Source organism: Macrobrachium rosenbergii, chromosome 55 (assembly GCF_040412425.1).
Source record: "Macrobrachium rosenbergii isolate ZJJX-2024 chromosome 55, ASM4041242v1, whole genome shotgun sequence".
NCBI classification, from domain to species: Eukaryota; Metazoa; Arthropoda; class Malacostraca; order Decapoda; family Palaemonidae; genus Macrobrachium; species Macrobrachium rosenbergii.
In genome coordinates, this window is record NC_089795.1 from 52,294,292 (window position 1) to 52,300,466 (window position 6,175).

The following is a 6,175-nucleotide window of genomic DNA, read 5'->3' on the forward strand; positions in this document are numbered from 1 at the left end:
ATGGGTACTTGTTGTGATTGATAGATAGATAGACAGCTATTTGTTTAATTAGCATCTGTATTCCGTGTTTACTATTTCTAAAGTTTATGATTGATAGATAAATAGAAATATATTTGTAGCAATAGATAGATAGGTAGATGGATAGATTGATAGATAGACAGGTAGATAGGTAAGTATTTGGATAATTAGAATTTCTATTCCATATTTAGCTGTTCTTCGTGTTTAAAAAACTATGCAAACATTCCATGACACAGTCAACTACTTTGCATAGAATTCCATTAGCAGATAATTTCTTGAATAAATACAATACAAATCTTCTAAGACAATTTGAAACAAGGGTGTTTAGGGGACGCAAATCTCCGCCAGGGAGGGGAGATCTACTCCACATAAGATGCATTTACCACCAAAGTTACATTCCTGTAACGCCCAAATTTTCTATAACTCCCAAATGTTGGTTAATTCTTGCCAGTCAAGACGTTCGGCTTTAGCAAGAGTTTCGTAAAAACACCTACGTAACTATAGTTATATATATATATATATATATATATATATATATATATATATATATATATATATATATATATATATATATATATATATATATTTTTTTTTATGAGCAATACCAGGATCCAGAGAAAAACTAATACTGCATAGATAAAAATAATATTATGACAATAAATCTAAAAGAATCACGTAATTATATATATTTCTTGTGAGTAATACTGTTAACGCAAAGACAAAAATAAAAGCACGATAATAAAATGGCATAAGCCGAAGAAAATATTGTCTTGGTACGTAATTGGATAGAGTAGTGTTTCTGAGATTTATTTATTTATTTATAAGTTTTTTTTGTGTGAGATTCAAGGACACACCAGACATGAACTAGACAGAGGTTATCTGCTATGGGTATTTCATAAATCAGAGGGAGAGAGAGACAGAGAGAGAGAGAGAGAGAGAGAGAGAGAGAGAGAGGAGAGAGAGAGAGAGAGAGAGAGAGAATGTTTGTTTATGGGTATTTTATGGCACTCTAATTTTTCTACTCGAGTGAGGCTTAACGATTCTTCTGAAGTGAATGGAAAAATGTTGTCTACAAGGGATACTTTGTTTTCATTTCTCTCTCTCTCTCTCTCTCTCTCTCTCTCTCTCTCTCTCTCTCTCTCTCACTTTGTATAGTAAAAGGGTAGGTTCCAAAACTTCCCTAATTCGACTATGGTCAGCTGGACCATTCTTACCTAGGAAGCCAAGTGTTTTACCAGAGTCCCATTTTTTTTTGGGGGCGGGGTAAGAGGGGGTTGAGGAGGAAGAAGGAAGGAGTATAGGGAGGGGGTTGGGAAGGGGAAGGGGGAAATAAAGATGCGCAAGTCTCAGCTACGAAAGAAACATCCTTTATAGGAAGTAGGTGTATTCTTCTCTTATTAGAGACACAGCCCAGTTATTTTCCTTCCTACTTTTTTTTCGTGGGGAAGGGCGGCTTTTTTGTAGGGGCTTCTTTATGGCAGGGGCCTTCTGTGGGGGAGGTTGTTTTGGGTGGGGGATTTTGAATGGGAGCGTTTTGGTGTAGTTTTTTTTTTATTGGGGGCAGGTTTTTCTTGGTAGCAGCTTTTTTGGGGGTGGCAGTTAATTAAGACTTTTGGGGCTTTTTTCTGGGAGTGTATTTTTTGGGGGCCTCTTCAAGGGTCGGTTGTTTGGGTAGGGGATTCTGGAGGGGGGTTGTTTTGGGGTAGTTTTTTTATTGGGGGGAGTTTTTTCTTGATAGTAGTTTTTTTTGCAGTTTATTGAGTTTTTTAGGTGAGGGGTTTTTTTGGCATGGTAATCTTCGGGGGGCCTCTTGAGGGAGCGGTTGTTTTGAGTAGGGGATTCTGGAGGGGGTGGGCTGTTTTGGTGTAGTTTTTTTATTGGGGAGTTTTTTCTTGGTAACAGTTTTTTTTTTGCAGTTTATTGAGTTTTCTAGGTGAGGGGGCGGTTTCTGGGATGATAATTTTCGGGGATTCTCTTGAGGGGCCCCCCCGAAAATTTTGTGGGATAGTAGTTTTTGGTTGGGGGAGCTTATTTTGGAGGAGGGGTACTTTGGTGGTAGCTTTTTTAGGACAATTTTTTCTTAGGGGCAGTTTTTTCTCTGGGATGTTTTACCTCGGTGGCAGGTTTATTTCCTGAGGAAGGTTTATGTTGTGGGCTTTATTAGGTGTTTTTTTGGGGTGTCAGTTCTTTGGGAGCTTTTTCGGGGATGTCATTTCTTTGGGGAGCTCTTTTGGTGGGTATCACTTCTTTGGGGAGCTTTTTTGGGGGGTATCATTTCTTTGTTGAGTTTTTTGGTGGGTATCATTTTTTGTGTAGCTTTTTTGGTGGGTATCATTTCTTTTGGGAGCTCTTTTGGTGGGTGTCATTTCTTTGGGGAGTTTTTGGTGGGTTCCATTTCTTTTGGGAGCTCTTTTGGTGGGTGTCATTTCTTTGAGTAGCTCTCTTGGTTGGTGTCATTTCTTTAAGTAGCTCTGTTGGTGGGTGTCATTTCTTCGGGGAGCATTTTTGATGGGTGTCAAGTTCACAGTTATTAGGACATGCAAATGAGTTACGTAAAGCAGCAATTATCAAGTAATAATGATAAAACATTAGATAAGAAAATAAGCTCTGTAATCTAACATACAGTGTAATTTAATCATTAGACTACACCTCTCTCTCTCTCTCTCTCTCTCTCTCTCTCTCTCTCTCTCTCTCTCGCCTCTTGTGGTTTTCAAAGAAACAATGCAAACAATTAGATGAAAGCAGGTAAAGGGTTTGCCTTCTCTCTCTCTCTCTCTCTCTCTTCTCAAGGTTTCAAAGCAAACAACTTCATCCTGGAGATCTGTAGGATCTTCTTCTCTCTCTCTCTCTCTCTCTCTTCTCTCTCTCTCTCTCTCTCTCATAAGGTTTAAAAGCAACACTTCCATCTTAATTTTGGGAAATCTCTCTCTCTCTCTCTCTCTCTCTCTCTCTCTCTCTCTCTCTCTCTCTGTAAGGTTTGAAAGCAACAATTTCATCTTTGAATTTTTTGTGGGAAAATCTCTCTCTCTCTCAAGGGCTTCACGCAACAACTTCCAGCTGAATTTTTTGTGGGAATCTCTCTCTCTCTCTCTCTCTCTCTCTCTCTCTCTCTCTCAAGGTTTCAAAGCAACAACTTCCATCTCTGGAGATCTGTAGGATCTCTCTCTCTCTCTCTCTCTCTCTCTCTCTCTCTCTCATAAAGTCTCAAAGCAACAACTTCCATCTTTGGATTTTTGTGGGAAATCTGTGTGTGTGTGTGTGTGTGCGTGTGTGCGTGTGCAACGACTGAAAACTCAACCACCATATCTTGCATACTTCCGGTGAGAAACAAGTATAGCCAAGACTGACTCAGGACTTGTCACTCATGACTCATTTTTATGTAACCACCTCGACTGCTAACTGAAATGCAAATGGCGGAAAGGGGTTGGAGTCTATAACCTAACATTTACTAACTTCTAACACATTTTTCTTGGGAGCATGACTTTAAAAATTATGTGAAGATATGAAGCAATGGTCCCTTGGTGAGATTAATGTGGGCTTTGCTGGACTGATGTAGAATGGGATAGTGTATAACACATTTTTTTTCTTTTTTTGGCAAAATAGTTTTTGCTAGGTTTGTTGTGTAGCAGAATGTAAGGAGGGTGCGTATTTAAGCGTTAACATAGTTATTTAAAAATGAGAGAGAGAGAGAGAGAGAGAGAGAGAGAGAGAGAGAGAGAGAGAGAGAGAGAGAGAGAGAGAGGTTATGTATATATTTATATTTATATATATATATATATATATATATATATATATATATATATATATATATATATATATATATTGTAATTTATATGTCTTTTGTTATTGAGTTGGTTGATCAGACCGTCATCTGATGGGCCGGAGTTCGATCCCGCGCCGGCTGATGAAGAGTTAGAGGAATTTATTTCTGGTGATAGAAATTATTTCGCTATAATGGTTCGATTCCACAATGTTGTAGGTCCCGTTGCTAAGTAACCAATTGGTTCTTTACGTAAAAATAAGTCTAATCCTTCGGGCCAGCCCTCTAGGAGAGCTGTTAATCAGCTCAGTGGTCTGCAAACCAAGCTATACTTACTTGTACTTATATAAATATGTATATATGTGTGTGTATATGTATGTATGCATGAATGTGTAAATTATGCAGATACAACCTGTGCCTATATATTTATGATATCTAAAAATTTTCAAGTACGCTAAATAAATAACAGGGGTATTGACAAAACGTAATTACTTGCTTGAAATATTAAACAACGTAAATCAATTATGAAATAAAAATCAAAAGACGTTTTCTCAAGCATTGCGTAGAAATTCATTAACTGGAAACACATAATCCAAGGTTAAAAGAGGACAAAAGTAATTAAAAATTAGTCAGAAGTGAATATTACTAGTTCACAATAGATGAAATCACGCATATCTCACGAACAAGCCAAGCGATGTTGCTTCCACTGAGCTTGAAATATTCGTTGTATTGTCATCTCATTTCCGGAAGCTTGCTATGCTTTAAAGAAACTACTCTAAAGCCTTTGTTTTTACTTCCTCTTCTTCTTCTTTGATAAATTTTACAGGATGTCAGCTCCCATGAGTACCGATGGCTTCATCTTGTCATTTCTGGTTACCGTAATTTGGGTCGAAACCTAATCCTTAGTTATATTTTCTTTCTCTTCTCCTTCTTCCTCCGTCGAATCTTATTCCTAATTATATTTTCCTTCTCTTCTCCTTTTTCCACCATTATTCGTTGCTGCGAATAATGTGGGTGGAAAAAAATGGCAAATACCTCAATACATTTTCCCCTTAACAAAGAAGGCGACCTTTGACCAAAAGGTCACCTAAGATCTAAGATGAAAGGGGAGAAGAATTCAAGACCGTAGGTCCCGCAGTGGGATTTGGGGCGGAGGGCCTCTTGAGAGGGCAAAAAGCCAGAAATGAAGAGAGAGAGAGAGAGAGAGAGAGAGAGAGAGAGAGAGAGAGAGAGAGAGAGAGAGAGAGAGAGACTCGTACAGCTGCAAGAGTATTCGATTTCATGTCGTCTAAGGCACATCCTCTTTGGTTCCATATTCATTTTTTAAATTTTATTTTTGTTTTGATTCTTTTTTATTGGCGAGCATTGGGTTTTTAGTTTATTTCTCTCTCTCTGTCGATGGTGTGTGTCTGTGTCCTTTGGACACCAGTTAGTATTAATGATTAATTAGATTCTCTCTCTCTCTCTCTCCATTTTACTCTAGCAATTAATATGAGATCTTCTATATCTGTTGTCTCTCTCTCTCTTCTCTCTCTCTCTCTCTACCCCCAGAACGACCTAGATTTCATTTGTATTCTTTATACAAACAGCGCTCTGAGAATACGAAGTCATTATTCAGATGGCAGAGGAAAATGCATCTTAAGCCTGGCTGACATTTAAGAACGCATCACGCTTTTATTTAGCCCCGAGTCACACCACTACGAAATAAAAGGCTTGGTCGTTTGTTTTATTTTATTATTATTTTTGTTTTTGCTTTTGTTTTGTTTGGTGCCGTTGAATCGCATATACAAAGTAAAAATAAAAGCAAAAAGATTTCTTGAAACAAAACATCTTGTCATGCAAAGACAACAGTTTTGTGTGTAAGGTTTGAAATATTTTAATATTTGTCTTAATATTCGAAGAAAAAAGACTACATCCGTCAAAATATTATTATTATTATTATTATTATTATTATTATTATTATTATTATTATTATTATTATTATTATTATTAATTCGAAGAACAAGATACATTATTGTCAAAATTTTATTATTATTATTATTATTATTATTATTATTATTATTATTATTATTATTATTATTATTATTATTATTATTAATCTTCGAAGAACAAGATACACATAATTGTCAAAAATATTATTATTATTATTATTATTATTATTATTATTATTATTAGTTACTATTATTATTATTATTATTATTATTCTCACCTACTAACAGTCTGTCAAAATATCACCAATGTAGTCATTTGACGTTTTAAGAATATATTCATCCTAACAACGTATGCTTGCTCGAAATTACTAGAAAAAGTTCGTGTTATCACAGGAAGATGTCAGTCTAACAAAAATGTCGTTTAATCTTACCTGACAGGCTGTCATCAGAGGTGTCAAGTTAATGC